Raw genomic sequence first — 16,961 nt, 5'->3', positions numbered from 1 at the left:
ATTTGAGATTAATCTTATTGGTATCCATTATCTTGGTTGTGACTAGGTGTTAAGCTAGTGCTCGGGAAGTGGATTGTGCTCGGGGGCCGTCATTTTCTATTTAAAGCATTTGGAACTAAGGTAAGAAAACTATAACACCCGTAGGATAGGGCATGGGCCCATAGTGTGATTGCCGGGCATGGCCCTATATTGCATGTTGCATGATGAGATGATTGTAGGGCATGGCCCCAGATTGTGTTGTGTGCAAATGTTTAACCTTAAATGAATCATGATGTGTGAATGATTATTTTGAATGTACTATATGTGTGATTATGATGAAATGAACGGCAAGTGCCGAGTACGGCGTAGGCCGGGGCGGCCGTGGGCCGAAAGTAACACCTAGCACATGGGATGCTATATTCAGGGTGGGACCCAAGGGATACATGAGTTATCCTCGCGGTGAGAACCGATACCCCAGGGCTTTGGTAAGGCTCTGGGGCGGCATGGCCGTGTTTGCTTAGTCTATTGATTGACTTGTTTATCTGTGGATTATCTGTTATGATAAACTGTATTAACTGCATATGTTATGTTCTGCATGAGTTTTCTTGCTGGGCTTTGGCTCACGGGTGCTCCGTGTTGCAGGTAGGGCAAAGACTGAGTCAACCAACCATGAGTACGGAGAGCGTGAAGCGACGCGTACATGTTTGGCCTGCCCGACTGCTTTGGTTGGGGGTTTATTTGAAATTGGCTGTAATAATCTATGATTTTATAACTGATCAACTGTAAACTTACTTCAAGATGAAAATGGTTTTTAAACCTTATTTTTGGGATCCCAATTGTTTAAAACTAGAAGTTTTTATTGAGTCAACGCATTTTCAAGGATTACAGCCTTAACTTTTATTAGTCACACTTTTGCCTCAAAACCTCGGTTAGCGAGTTCATTGCACTGTTTTGTCTTAAAAATTCACTTAGTAACGGCTCTAAAGGAGTAGGGCGTTACAACTTGGTATCAGAGCGAGCCAAGGTTTATTGGTTCTGGAGATCGACCGAACATGTACGCTCGCTGTCAGTGACAAGCTCGACTCAGGGTTGGTTGGTATAAATGATTAATATGCTTGAATATATGTTTGATTGCCTTGTTTGCCTGCTTATCTATATGGAGCATGAGAAATGAGATGACATATGCATGAGATACTGATAGGGCCTGGCCCTTGACTATTGCATGTTGAGATTGATGCATGCTGAATAATACTATTATGCATATGGATGAATATTGGCATAATGGTTCGCATATTGTGTGTATGTGGTTAATGTTCTGAATTAATTCAGTAGTTATATCTGTTTATTTGCTTGTGTGAAGCATGTTGAGATCTGGGTATACTTGGTGATGATGAATTTGGTAGCTAAATGTATATCATTGTGGATTTGACCTAGTATATGCTTGTGTGTGCATTATACCTGTGGATGGTTGGACCTAGTGGTGGTTTGGTTCAGAGTAGGGACCACAGAGTTCAGGAGTTGGGTCAGTTTTGACAGGTGAACTCATGTTGTTGGTTCCTAGAAGGGTTTGTGGACCTGATATTGTGTTGAGAGAGGGATTCTAGGTATAAGTTGGAGTTGGGATCTCCAGTTATCCCAAAAAGCAGCAGCAAAGGGTCACTAGGGTGTGAGTAAGCTGTGGAGTTTGTCAGTTGTGACGGGATAGAAGGATAGCGGATTTCTCTGGGGAAATAGCTGATTTCGAGGTTTTGACAGTAAGGTGACTAGTGTTGGTTTACTGTGAAGTATGGACAGGTAAGGGTACTATATGAAAGGCGTATAGGGTGTTATCCTCTAGTGTTGAGGAAGGTTCGAGTTGACAAGGAATTTATCAATAGACGAGCAGAGTTAATTCCACCCATGGTTAAGAGGATGAGAGATCCTGATTAGAGGGTTATGTTAAATGTTGAGGCAGGGAGATGCCTGGAATTGGTACTCGGGCTGAGGTACTGGCTTAATAGGTTGGGAAGAACCTAGATGATGAATTGTTAGAGGTTATAAATACGTGAATTGAATTGTGGAGACTGGTGGACTTATAAGTTTGGTTTGGACTGATAGAGTAACAACAGTGTAGAATAATGGGTTTGGTGAATTGGATAATTCATTTCGGGAATTTTACTGGCGGATGTATCTGGAATTGATGACGACCCATTTAAGGATGTGAGATCGGGAATAGTCTAAGGTATTTGGGCTACTCTGAGGTACGAGTTTATCGTCTGCATGTTGATGGCAGAGAGGGCCATGTTGTTCGAGGAACTGATGGTTGATGATTAGAGCAGGAGTGCTAGAGCCGCAAGGGCGGTGCTTCCTTTGATGGAATTAGTAAAGATAGATTCGTGATAATCAAGTTGAAAGAACCCCGGATAGTGTTGTGGCTTCTGGATTGCCAAGAAAGGGGGGGAAAGTCTGATTGATAAGACGGTACTTTTGTTAATAGAACGCAGCGAGGTCGGATTCTCAATTTTGAGGGAAAAAGGACTCCAGACAGTGCTTGGGCACCTAGATTGAGATTGGAAAGAAGCCTGATCGAAAAGGGTAGTTACCGAGATGGCGACAGGAACCAGGAGGTTAATTGGTATGCACATGAGGAGGAGGATGCCACCTGAGAGGAGGTCAGGTGAGGACATGACTTCTACGTAGAATGACTCGGGATATTAGGATGGATTTCCCATGGTGCGGGAAACGGAGAACTGGAATGCATCGATACATTCGAGGTTCGAGGCTGAGTCCTCAAGGATGAGTATTTAACTGACGAGCTTATACTTTGGACATGTAGCGAACTGGAAGGGCTCGGTGTTGAGAATGTTCCGAGAGGGAGATGGACATAGAGAGGTTACCTCAAAGGTGCCATTTGGCAGGCCGAAGACAGTAATACTTATTGAGAAGGAATTAGAAACTCTGGCAGATGGATTGTCGAGGATATCATCTGGAGTACGTAAAGGAGACAGAGCTGACCAGTGGAAAAATTATGTGGGTATGAAAAGAAATATTTGGGAGTACTTCAAGGTTGGACTACAGATAGGATTGGTATAAGGAACGAGGTAAAGGACGGTTATGGCTGGCAGGAAATCTAATGAAGCAATCGAAGGAATTTGATCTTGGATTAGCCAGAGTGTTATACTGCGAGGATTGCTAGTATCGTCGGGTTAGGACGAAAAGTACAATGTTGGATACAAGATGGGACGATGTCCCCAAGAGTTGGTCTATGACATGGTTATTGCCAGTTGGAAACCGAGGATAGAGACATTTCGTGGATGGTCTAGTTTGCGCCGGCTAGAGTGTGAGGAGTTGGTAACAAAGATTCTGGAATGGTTCAAGCTATAGTAGCACAGGTAAGTTCTTTAGACAGAGAATGCATGAACGGTGTGGGCAAGTCCCCTTCAAGCTCACGAGCAGTGCATGTGGATTACTCCCAGACGGAAATGGTGAGCAACTGATTATTATGCTGAAGACGTTAGTACCCAGAAGACAGAGTCTCAGGTAAGGTTCTACGGAGTGTTAGTTGGGTGTCGTCAGGAGTTCTCAGATTACAGCTGCAAGAAGAAAGGTCAGGTAAGAGAAGAATTGATCTGAAGCCGCAAAGAAGCTAATGAAGAGCGTTTGAAGAATTGAAAGCATGACAAGACTGGTAAGCGCGTCATTTATTGCACAAGCACCTCCGGAGACGACTACATCAGAGATGAGAAGAACAGCAAAACTTGAGGTTAGACGGATTGAGTGGTGTCAAATCAGAAAGAAATTCAGAAGACAAGGTAAGATTTGATTGGTTACGGACGATGATGGAATTTGTGTGTGTTATGATTAAGTAAAGAGTGATGGCATAAAGGACTTGATCTATGATGAGGACATGGACTTGTAGGGGTGCATCACAGATTAGGCACGCACAGGCGCACCTGGCGCGAGGTTGGATCGAACCTTGCGGGAGACGAAAGCATGAACCTGGTTGATACACTTAGAACATTAAGTTGACAGTTATGCATATCATAAGGTGCTTGAGTATTGGGTAATAGTAAGAGAGATAGCGTTGAAGACACAGAGGTGGTGAAAAGTAACGGACATATGTTTAGTGTTTGAAATCCTCGATTGAGCGAGGGGAGTTATAATTGGAGGCGGAACTCCTAGCTGTGAGGCGTGTGTCAGTCAGGGGATAGTGCCATAGACTGTAATAGAGTGGACAAGACGACGACTGAGTTTAGCGTAACACTAGTAGGTATGATTAGCTGGTGGGTGTCAATGATCTATGGAATTCAAAGTGTTGGCTTGAGTTGAAGCAGGGGAGGACCCTGCTAAGGTAGTACAAGTTGGGATACCAGGAATGGATGAAGGATCCGATTAGATTTGGTTTATGAACGAGAATTCTGAACGGATATCATTCCACCTCCTAGGGTACGTCGTACCGGGAGGGTTGAGCAGGTGGCAGAATCTAGTGTTTTCCTTTGGACCCTGAGGGGTTAAGTGATGTGGTAGTGTATGATGGGAATAGACCACTTTAGACCTTGAGTAAGGTGTTTGGACATGAAAAGTTTTAACTCAGTTGATGGAGTTAATGTGATTGGGTCAAGTGAACTAGTTTCAGGATGGAGCATCGATGATATCGAATTGAGACCCTATAGTATTTTAAATTTTGGAATGGATTTAGAGAACGAAAAGAACAGAGTGGGAATCTGGGATTATCAGTTGATTGCAAGTGTAGTGGCAGTCTGAAAGCTTATCGGATATCTTAAGGAATTAAGCGCTGAGTAGGCGAATACTTGAGGTATTAAGGGAAGTGTAATCCCTGTTGAGTTGGCCGTGGTGGAAAATGCTGGCGTCTTGTTAAAGTAACACGACATAGGACATGGTAAGAGGTGAAGGATAGTGAATACTACAGTTTGGCTTAGTTCAGAGGGAAAGCCAAGAAGGTCGTTGAAACTTCTTAAGGCAGGAGTGTCTGTCTATTTGAAAGCATAAGAGCTGGTAAATTGTTAAATTACGAGGAAACAAAGCTCCGGAAGGAAAGAGTTGCATCTCTGCGCAATAACAGACGAGGACCTGTAAGGTGTTCAGAGAAAGAAGGGAGAGTTCTGACTCTTGATTCAACATAAAATTCCGAAGTTGTACTAAGGGTTAGGCCAGCGGGGACTACAAGTTGATCCCACCTGGTAGAGGTGATGACTTTTGAGTATCTCTGGAATCAGGAATAAGACAATGAATTGGTCATTGTAGTCTAGGCAGACCCTGAGGCTTCAGCAGGGTTGCGGTGTAAGCGAGGAGCTATCGAGAACTTGGCTATTAGACAAAATCTTGAGGGGCAAGATTGTTACTCTTGTGAGAGTGTCATTGGAAAGTAAAGTAAAGGCGGTGGGCCTTGGAAATTATGGTCCGAGTTGCGGTACTGACTGATGTGTTGGATAAATTTCGAGGACGAAATTTTTATGAGGAGGGGATAGTTGTAACGACCCAAATTCGCTAATAAGGCTTAAGGGCCTTGATTAGTGTGCCAGGAGGGCATGTTGGGATTTATGTGTGATTTTATGAGTTAAATGCATGGTTATGATTTAAAGCGTGTTATGTGACTATTTGATTATTTGAGATGCATGACTATGTATATTAGTATGCATGTAGGCCCGGATTGTGTTAGAAGGGCATAATTGTAATTTTGGCCATGTTGGGCATAACTGTATTAATATGTGATGATTGTTGAGACCACAGTGGTATGTGGGTATATCCGTGATGTGTAGCTTTCGGCACGAGGCGATCCTAGAGCTGGATAGCGGGGAAAAGTCACAACGGGGCATTATGTTTGACTTTGAGCGAGTCAAGGAGTATTTTGATGTTGGGTTATGAAAATAAATAATTGGAGATATATTTGAGGTTAGGATGTCTAGGCGGGAATACTGGGGGATTTTACCATTTTTGCCTCGGGGATATTTTGGTACCCCGAACCTTGAGGTAACCAGCTTAAGTTATAAAAACAAAACAAATAAACCATTTGGAGACTTAGAGAAACCGACCCAGCCTCCACCCTCTCTTCTTCTTCTTTCTTTCCTCTTTCTTTCATGAATCCACAGAAATCTTAGGAGAAATCAAGCTTGAATTTCTGAAAATTGATTGTGGGATTTGGAGGTTTAGCTCAAGAGTTAATCAAGAACAAATCAGGGTAAAGGTAAGCAATTAATTCTTTTTCTCAAGTTAAATTTCTGAGATTTTGTTGGGTTGTGAATGTTTATGGATTTTGATGTTCAAGGTGGAGTTTGAGGCTTGAAACTTTGAAGATAGGTCATGGGATCCTTTGGGAAATGATTCTACAACTGAGGTAAGGTTTAAATTAAAGTTTGATGGTTGAAATTGAGAATTTCCATGGTTGGTTTTGAGTTTTAGGTTTGAAATTTCAGAAATTTGGAATTGGGATCTTGGTGAGTGTTAGGTTGGATTTTTGGTGGAATTGTGTTGTTTAAACCATCCTAATGTTGTGATTATTAATTGGTTTTGATTTGGGAGTTTTGGGATGGCTTAAGGTGAGGTTTTAAGCTTGAAAATGGTGGGTTTTTCTGGGTTCGAAGGGTCGGGCCGCGGCATGGTTCTTGGAGGGCCGCGGCCCTTGAAGGCTTAGTTGTGCTGAGGATGGAGGGCGGGCCGCGGCATGGTCCATGTAGGGCCGCGGCCCTTACCTGTTTCTGGGCATTTTGTGGCTCTGTTTGGGGGCCATGCCGCGGCATGGTTGGGCCATGCCGCGGCGCTTAAGGAATTTTGGGATTTTGAGAATTTGGGCTTGGGAATTTAACCTAGGGTGCTCGGGGTTGAGTCTTTTACAATGTTTGGTGAATTTCAACGTTCCGAGTACTAGAACTTGGTTTAGAAACTCATTTGAGATTAATCTTATTGGTATCCATTATCTTGGTTGTGACTAGGTGTTAAGCTAGTGCTCGGGAAGTGGATCGTGCTCGGGGGCCGTCATTTTCTATTTAAAGCATTTGGAACTAAGGTAAGAAAACTATAACACCCGTAGGATAGGGCATGGGCCCATAGTGTGATTGCCGGGCATGGCCCTATATTGCATGTTGCATGATGAGATGATTGTAGGGCATGGCCCCAGATTGTGTTGTGTGCAAATGTTTAACCTTAAATGAATCATGATGTGTGAATGATTATTTTGAATGTACTATATGTGTGATTATGATGAAATGAACGGCAAGTGCCGAGTACGGCGTAGGCCGGGGCGGCCGTGGGCCGAAAGTAACACCTAGCACATGGGATGCTATATTCAGGGTGGGACCCAAGGGATACATGAGTTATCCTCGCGGTGAGAACCGATACCCCAGGGCTTTGGTAAGGCTCTGGGGCGGCATGGCCGTGTTTGCTTAGTCTATTGATTGACTTGTTTATCTGTGGATTATCTGTTATGATAAACTGTATTAACTGCATATGTTATGTTCTGCATGAGTTTTCTTGCTGGGCTTCGGCTCACGGGTGCTCCGTGTTGCAGGTAGGGCAAAGACTGAGTCAACCAACCATGAGTACGGAGAGCGTGAAGCGACGCGTACATGTTTGGCCTGCCCGACTGCTTTGGTTGGGGGTTTATTTGAAATTGGCTGTAATAATCTATGATTTTATAACTGATCAACTGTAAACTTACTTCAAGATGAAAATGGTTTTTAAACCTTATTTTTGGGATCCCAATTGTTTAAAACTAGAAGTTTTTATTGAGTCAACGCATTTTCAAGGATTACAGCCTTAACTTTTATTAGTCACACTTTTGCCTCAAAACCTCGGTTAGCGAGTTCATTGCACTGTTTTGTCTTAAAAATTCACTTAGTAACGGCTCTAAAGGAGTAGGGCGTTACACTAAAGGTTTTCAACTGGGGAAATCTAAGGGAACTTGAAGCTTGAAGATTCAGGCATAGGGGGAATTGGTTCAAAAGCTTAATTCAGTAAGAGGTAAGTTCTAATTATTAAGATTTGGTCATGAATTTTTGCTTGTTTTGAAGATTGCATGTTGGTCAAGCTTGGTATACTTTTGGGTGTTTTAACTGAGTTTTGGAGTATGATTCAATGGGGTTTTAGTGCTGTTATTGAGATGGAATGATGGTGTTAATTATCTAGCATTGTTAGTTTGGTTTTGGTGAGGATTGGCTTGAAGAAAAGGTATAAAACTGATGAGGAATTCTGGGTTCGGAGGTGAGAGCCGCGGCCCTAGGAGGGGTGCACTGCGGCCCGTGTGCGCGCGCGGCCATGGGTGGCTGAGAGGTTCATGCGCGCAGCGGCGCTTGGTGGGCGCGCCGCGGCCCGTGTGGGGGTCAGTGAGGTGCTAGCCTCTGTTTCGAGGCTAGTCGCGGCTCTTGTGGGTGGGGCCGCGACCCTTAGTGCCAATCTGAGTTTTTAAGGGTATTTAGGCTTGGGAACTTAATGGGTAAGGCTCGGGATGGATTTTATCACCCTGATTGATAGAATTCAAGGTCCCGGAGGTTGGGGTTATGGCTCGAAGTTATTTATTGGATTAGAATTTGATGGATGGACATTGTTAATGTGTTGCGACTAGGGTTTCGGTTAGGCTCACGTTAGAGGACTGTGCTCGGGGCGTCGGTGCTCAGAAAGCTCGGAACTCAGGTAAGAAAACCCTTGTTCCCATAGAGATTGTGTGAAGGGCTGAGCCCAATGTATTTGAATGGAACTGATATGCAGGGCCGAGCCCAATATGTTAGAACTGCAGGGCGTAGCCCTTTAACTGATTATGCTAGATTCTATACTTGCTTGTTATGCTATGTGTATTATGATATGAATGGTCGGCTAGAGTCGGGAACGGTGTAGACCGAGAACGGCGAAGGGCCGGGAATGGCGTTGGGCACGTTGAGTGCAAGGCCGAGAGCAGCGTTGAGTGCGTAGAGTGCGAGTTGTCAGAGCGAGTCCCTAGAAGGATACCTGGGATATCCTCACGGCGTGGTCCGCGAACCTAGAGCTTGGTAAACTCCTGGGACGGCTAGGCCGTATGTGTTTAGCCATTGGTGGCCTGTTTATATGATTGATATATGTGTTGCATATGTTATCTGTTCGTGGGTTTTCTTGCTGGGCTTCGGCTCACAGATGCTCTGTGGTGCAGGTAAGGGTAAAGAGAAGATCAACCAACCATGAGTACAGCAGGCGTGAGGCGGTGTGTACATGTTTGGCCAGCCTAGCTGCCACAGCCAGAGGATTTTGGGAGATGTTTGTAGATGAATCTAGATTTTGTCGTTTAGCCGACTTAGTACAGTTTTTATGTTGTAATATTTCTAAACTGTATTTTGGGATCCCAAGTGTAAAATTTTTATGATAAACTATGAAAGACTAATACTTCTAATGTTTTACCTTTGTTTACGGCTTAATTACACTGTTTGACTTAAAACCTCGATTAGCGAGTTGAAAGCACGTTTTTAAACTCACTTAGTAACGGCTCTAAGGAAGTAGGGCGTTACAACCAGCTTCACGTTCAAGGATTTGATCAATGAATGGGAGTGGAAAATGATCTTTGCAGGAGGTGGCATTTAATTTTCTATAATCGATGCACATGCACCACCCCGTCATCTTTCTTGTGGGGACAAGGACCCCTTTTTCGTTTTGGATAACAGTGACACCAGATTTCTTGGGCATGACTTGAGTAGGACTGACCCATTTGCTATCTGCTACCGGGTAAATAATACCAGCATCTATCAATTTCAAAACTTCATTTTTTACAACTTCCTTCATCGTGGGGTTCAGTTACCGCTGAGAGTCTCTCCGAGGGATGGCTTCATCCTCCATATTGATTCAATGGGAGCAAATTAAAGGGCTAATACCTTTGATATCAGCAAGCGTCCAACCTATCACAGATTTATGCGTACACAGTAGCTTGAGTAACTGCAATTCTTGAGAATTTTGAAGGTTGGATGAGATGATAACTGGAAAGGTTTCACCGTCTCCTAAGAAGGCATGTTTCAAACCCTCGGGAAGTTGGGTTAATTGAATAGTTGGAACCTCTTTGGCTGAAGTTTTCGTCTGTGCCCTCTCGCGAGGTAGCTCTTCAAAGCGAGGTTGCCAAAACTGAGTCCTTCTATGGCGTGAGTCTATGCGATCTGATATTGCAAGAGTAGACTTAATAGAACTGGGACTTTCGTTGTCAAACAGAAGGAGAAGTTCATCAAGATTATCAAAGTTGCTTCGCAATTTAACCTCCTTGGGAATTAAAGAGTCAATCATGAATGTTTGGTAGCATTCATCATATTCTCGGGGTTGTTTCCCGATGTGGAAGATATTGACTTCAAGAGTGATGTTTCCAAACGATATCTTCATTAGACCATTCCGACAATTGATCAAAGCATTTGCAGTAGCAAGGAATGGTCGTCCGAGGATAATAGGAATTTTAGACTCCATGTTCACCACAGATTGGGTATCAAGAATAAGAAAATCCACGGGATAATAGAATTTTTCAATTTGAACCAATACATCCTCAACGATACCCCTAGGCTTTTTGGTGGAACGATCAGCAAGCTGTAGTACAACATATGTTGGCTTCATTTATCCAAGACCGAGTTGCGAGTATACAGAATAAGGTATGAGATTGACACTCGCGCCAAGATCAAGTAAGGCTTGGCTGACTTCATGGGTCCCAATTTGGCAAGAAATGGTGGGACAACCGGGATCTTTGTATTTCGGCGGTGCCTTTTGTTCAATCACCGTACTCACTTGCTCGGTCAAGAAGGCAGTCTTCTAGACGTGGTGCTTCCTTTTTACAGTACAAAGATCCTTGATGATTTTAGCATAAGCGGGTACTTGTTTAATGATGTGAAGCAAAGGAAGATTAATCTTCACTTGTGTCAAGTGCTCAAGGAGTTCAGCTCGGTTATCAGGAAGTTTCCCAGTAGGTTTCAAAGCCTGGGGAAATGGTATATTTGGAGTGGCATTGAGTGGTGGATTTTTGGAAATGACTTTTGGAATACTGGGAGAGTTGGATTTAATGTGTGGGTCTGGCAAAGTTTTACCGCTTCTCGTCGTGATGGCATTCACTTCCTTGACGTTTTGATCATTAGAATTTGAAGATTGGGCCATGTGTTGGCCTTGAACATTGAATTTTGGTTGGGAAGGGAGTTTTCCTTTTTCCGGAATGGCCAAGGATTCAGTCAATTTTGAGAATTGACATTTCATTTCCTTGATTTCTTCCATCATTTGGCAATTCAATTTGGATTGTTCCTCCATGAATGCATGAAGAGTATTCTCGAGAGAATTTCGTTGTGGATGAGCATTGTAATGAGGTGCAGAATACGCCTTTGATGGTTGAACTTGTTGCTCATTTCTCCATTGGATTCCAGACGATTGAGCTTGGTTGGAATCTCTCCAACTGAAATTTGGGTGGTTTCTCCAACCAGGGTTGTGCGTATGGGAGAATGGCTTATTATATGCCCCTAAGGCATTGCATTGCTCCTCATAAACCCCCCTCATTTCATTCAAAGCTAAGCAGTCCTTAGCTAAGTGCTCCGTCCCTCCACAAACAAAGCAAGGTTCTTGCGGTTCCGCTTGAGCGATCATGTGCAACTTTTGGCCACTCTTCGTCATTAAGACCTCAAACTGCTTTTTCAAAGCTTCGAGTTGGGCCTTAACACTATCCTCTTCTCGAAGTTGATAGATCCCAGATGGTTTGTGTCGGTTGGTGCTGTTAGTAGCACTTGGACCAGTCCAGGTGTGAGACTTTTTCCCAGTTTCTTCGAGATATTCAAGAGCATCGTCTGGCTCTTTTTCGAAGAATTCACCATTGCATAGCATTTCTACAAACTGGCGCTCAGGACTTGTGAGGCCTTCATAGAAGTAACTGACCAAACACCAGTTCTCATAGCCATGGTGCGGGCACTAATTTAACAGATCTTTGAATCTTTCCCAGACTTGATAGAACATTTCATTGTCTTTTTGGGAGAATGTGGAAATCTGTCGTTTTAGACTGTTGGTCTTATGGCTGGGGAAGTGTTTCAGAAAGAAAGATTTGGTCATCTCCTCCCATGTTCCAATCGACCTAGGTCTCAAAGAGTACAACCAGCTTTTGGCTTTGTCCTTCAAGGAGAAAGGGAAGAACTTCAGTCGTACAACATCGGCATTTTCGGCTCGGTTATAGAACGTGGTTACCACCTCCTCGAATTCTCTGATATGCACGTATGGGCTTTCATTTTCCATTCCATGAAATGTAGGAAGGAGTTGAATCATGCCAGGTTTAAAGTCTAATGCGGGCATATTAGGAGGGAAGATAATGCATGAAGGCGTGGAAGTGCGAGTAGGATGGAGGTAGTCATTGAGAGTTCTTGGTTGGATTTCATCATTGCGAGCCATTGCAAATGGGTTATTATCAGGGAAATTTTGTGGAGAAGCTGGATTGGTGGAAGGAGTTCCGGTAGGAGTGGCAGATGAATTGGAAGAAGTGTCACTGGAAGTTTCGTGATGATTCATCCACTCTTGGAAATCAGAATTAGATTTATTTTATGTCTCTTTTTTTTATTATTATTTTTTTTATATTGATTTTGATTGATTTTGTTTTTTGTTAAACTTGTTCCCAGGTAGAATTGGAGGTTTTCAAGTGATCTCCAATGTCTTACTAGAACTCCCCGAGGTTACTGAGTAAGTATGGTGGACCACAAGTCAACCTTTTCGACCAAACAACCTTTAAGCAGAGTGAGATTGCTTATTTTGACAGAACAAGCTTGGTTTTCTTATAGTAATAAGTTCAACAATGTAATAGTGCAAAGGTAGATGCTCGAAATGTTCCCAGGCCGATTGGGAAGGTTGCCAAGGTACCGCTTTAGACCCACACTTGCCTAGACAGAACTCCCCGAGGTTCCTAGGTAAGTGTGGAGGGTAACGCTATCACAAACCTTATTTAACAACCAATCTTTCTAGACAGAACAATATCGGTTTCTACCATTTGTAATATTACACAATTGTTCCCAATACTAAGCGTTTTATGATTGAAATTTTATGAACAATTTTATGCAATTATATATATATATATTTTTTTGAAAAACCTAAATCCTAAGGAAAACTAAGGCAAAGAAAGTAAAAGCCTAAACTAAGCAACAAAATAAACAACACAAATATAGAATAAAGAAAAGAGAATTAAAGTGAAGATAGAATAACAAGCTTAATCTTTTTTTTTTAATATGTATTAAACAAAAAAAATAGAATAGAAATTAAGAAAGAAAAATGGACTAAGAATGAACTAAAAAGGAAAAAAAAAGTGAATATATAAATATATACATGTTTTTTTTTTGGATTATTTTTTTATAGTTATGTATATATATATATATATGAATGTTTATAATATAAATATATATATATATTTTATCGAAAAAAAAGAGAAAGAAAAGAAAAGATATATATATATATAAAAATAAAGGAATTTTTTTTTCTGATTGTTTTTTTTTCTTTTTATTTTTGTTATAACAATAATAATTAATTAAAAATTAGTAAATAATAGAAACTATACTAACACAATACTTATTCTAACAAAAACACAAATAAAGTTACTAATATTTTTGTAAAAAATTCACTAAACCTTTGAAAATTACCTCCCCGGCAACGACGCCAAAATTTGTTTAACGCCCAAAATGTGACTACACTAAGCGGTAGTTGTAGTAAGATCGGGCGGTCGATCTACAAGTAGGTAACCTAAAATCAAAATGTTAGTAGAAAATAACACAAAAAAGTTAGTAACAAGAAGTAAATAAAATTGTAAATGGAAAGAGGTTTGAGATTTTGGTATTGTATTTTTGATAAAGTGATGAAATGAGATAAGTGAAATAAAGGTAAGATGTAATCAAGAGTTTGAGAAAATGAAAGGTTTCAAGAATCATCCATATGCTTGTTTAGTTACTTGGTTACTTGATTTACAAAAATACACAAGTAAATAGTTCACATCCCAACATTTACTTGGAAAATCTAACATTAAGGTCCATAGTTTTTTTCTAACAAAAGTTCATTTGAGTTATAAAGTTCTTTACTTTAAAAGCACAATGTTAATCTTATGAAAAATCTAAAAATGACAAAATACCCAAGGGCAATAATGCAATAGAAGATTAGACATAAAATTATGTATCAATATTACTTTTACTAATTAGAAGCACATAGAAAGAGCATGACCAATCCTATATACTATTAGCATAAGTAAATAAAGATAGAGATGAAAGAACATAAATAACTCAAATATATTACATTAAGAACATAGTAAATCAAAGTAGCAAAATAACATCACTTGCATATGGAATCATCCCTAACCTTCCTAGGAAGATTAGGCCATTATGCTGATGATTCTCACAAAATTCTAAGAAGAAAATATGAGAAGAAAGTGAGTGGAAATTTTGCTAAAGTTTCTCTACTCTAAAAATTACATACCAAATGTGAAGAAAGTGTCTCTATTTATACATGGAGAAAATGACTAAAAAGAAATTAAACAATAAAATGAGGTTTATAAAATAAATCTGAAATATTAATAATAAAATATGATTTTGAAAAATCAAATCTTATTATTAATATTACCCTAGCTATTTTTGTGTATAGTCAAAATGCTCCTTTTCTAAAATACCACAAAAACATGATCTTTAAAGCTCAAAATAGCAATTTACAAAGCTCAATACCCACAAAACATGGCTGGTGACACAAGAGGGGTTTGACCCATTTTCAACCAATGAGAGAGTGCCACGTGGCAGTGGCTGGGAGAGGAGAAGACAGATGGGTTGGAGGTGCTTCGGATTGGGCTGTTGGGCCTTCGTTGGGAGCTTGCTGAAGGAGCTTGGTGTGAAGGGTCACGTTGGGCTTTCATATGCATTTGGGCCTTTGTTAGGAATGGTCACGTTGAAGTTGGTGAAATAATACATGCTGGAGGAAATATGCATATATGTGCATGCTGGAAGAAATATGCATGCTGGGGTCTTGACAGTATGCTGCCTTGGAGGAGATGATGCGGACAGGTGGCAGCTGTGGAGTGCAAAGAGGCTGGCGAGCCTGGGCCTATTTTGGGCTTCAAGTCTTCAAAAATGCCACTTTCTTCATTTTCTTTTTCACTTTTATCTATTTCTCTATTCTCCATTTTTATTAGTGTCCAAATGCAATTTATTTCCTAAAAATTAAACATAAATTAAATTAAAATTAATATTTTCAATTATAAAACATATTACAATAAATTAATGAAAATATTAATTAAAAGTTGTTGACCCTAATTTTGGGCAACTGACACGGAGTCAAAATACGCTTGACGTGGATGAATGCGTTGAAAAGAACGTGATAGCGAAAATAATAAGAACACGATGTTTTATAGTGGTTCGGCCCCAGAATCTGGTAATAACCTACGTCCACTTAGATTGTTATTGATGTAAGAGCCAAAGGAGTGATCAAAGAACTAGGGTTCAATGAGTTTCACTAACCTCTAAAGAACAATACAATATGATTGATATGATTACTCTAAACTCCAGCGATTTAGAAGTCAGGAAAAGAGAAAAAAGGTCCGATCCCCTTCCCTGAGCCCTCTTCCTCTATTTATAAGCTTAGGGAAGATTTACATTGATTTGTTACAGATATTATTTCCTAAATAATCAGATACTTAGGAAATCATGGGAGAGAATTTCGGATTCCATCATAACTGCCTAAGATTTCCTCCGCGTGTTGCACGCATACGACCAGACTGGTCGTATGAAGAGATCGATCGCATAACTCCGAACATCTTCCTGGTCGATAGCCGAACATAGGTTTTGTCAGGTGTCAGCCACGTGCAATTAATTCCTGGCACGTCATTCACTTCTGATTTTTGGGATAACATTTGCCCCCAAAGTTTGTTTAGTGCGACCAGCAATAAAGAAACTTAAGGGAACAACCTTTCGTCTTCCCACGTCTGTCAGAATCCCCGTGCATTTTCGAAAACTATGGCATAATTATGTCTAATCAAGTCTTTTCGATTTCCAAAAAGGCAATCTGACGGCTTGTCCACTTCCCCACGTTTTGAAAGTGGGAAGTGATGATTACCGCCTTTTGGCTAGCCCCTTGATCTTCTATAAGTAGCCTTTCTTCTTTTTCAAGAAACTTTTACCTGTTATTTTCGCCAAAATTTCCAAGAACTTGCACCAGTATTCAGAGCTCCGAAAACCAATTCGACGTCGTGCCGCAGGTCTTCCGCTTCAAGTTTTCATTTTCTCGCGAATCCCCTCTTCCTCTCAGGTAAGGATTCCATCCTTTAAGCTCTGTACTACGCCATGCAAGCTATTTTCTTGCTCTGATATGTCTGCGTTCTTGAATAGGATTTGTAGGGTTTTTGGTATAAATTGCTAATATTCTATAGAAGTGCATCGTCATGCCTTGTATGGGTTAGATTAGTACTTTGATAGATAGAGTTTCTGATTTGGGACGTTAGGTTGTCGAAAGATTCAACCTTTAAGCTAGACAAAAAAACTGAAATTTTTTCCCGCCCTTTGGGAGTTGAAAAAAGGTTCTTTTCAGAAAACGTTCTTCTTTCCCTGCTCTTTTTTTTTTATTTTGTTACTTACCCGCATTGAAGTTAGCGTAGGATTAGGATGCTGCTGGCTATTTAGGCACGAGCAACGTTATGCCAGCTTCCCCACACTACTTCGCGGATTGTCTTATCTCCTCCATTGTCTGTTTGCAGTTCATATGCAAGACCCTTGGGGAGGAGAAAGACCTATCGAAGACGATCTCCTAGCCCAACTGCTCGAAGGCGAAGAGAATCCATCCACATTAGTTCCAAAAATTTCATTCTCACGCTCTAACCCAAATCCTCCACCAGCTCCTACCCAGAAAATGGCCAGAACAAAAACCAAGGCCAGAAAAAGACGCAACCCTTCTCCAAGTCAGCCTCCTGCTGATGCCCCCTCGACCAGTGGTCGACGAGAATTTCCTCCTGAGACCGAAGTTCAGGCGCATGCCCGTCCTCGTCATGCCGTCCAGCCGGCTGTCGAGTGGCACGTAGTATC

At 41.3% G+C, this 16,961-nt stretch overlaps 1 non-coding gene across 1 annotated transcript; it reads left to right on the top strand.

The window, feature by feature from the left end:
* The first annotated feature begins 11,833 nt into the window (after positions 1 to 11,833).
* On the top strand, positions 11,834 to 11,940 carry LOC133833750 (small nucleolar RNA R71). Its single transcript, XR_009893113.1, has one exon. It is a non-coding gene; the product is annotated as a small nucleolar RNA R71 (small nucleolar RNA).
* The last annotated feature ends 5,021 nt before the right edge of the window (positions 11,941 to 16,961 follow it).

This window comes from Humulus lupulus, chromosome 4 (assembly GCF_963169125.1).
Source record: "Humulus lupulus chromosome 4, drHumLupu1.1, whole genome shotgun sequence".
Taxonomy (NCBI): domain Eukaryota; kingdom Viridiplantae; phylum Streptophyta; class Magnoliopsida; order Rosales; family Cannabaceae; genus Humulus; species Humulus lupulus.
This window is presented reverse-complemented; position numbering and strand designations above follow the sequence as displayed.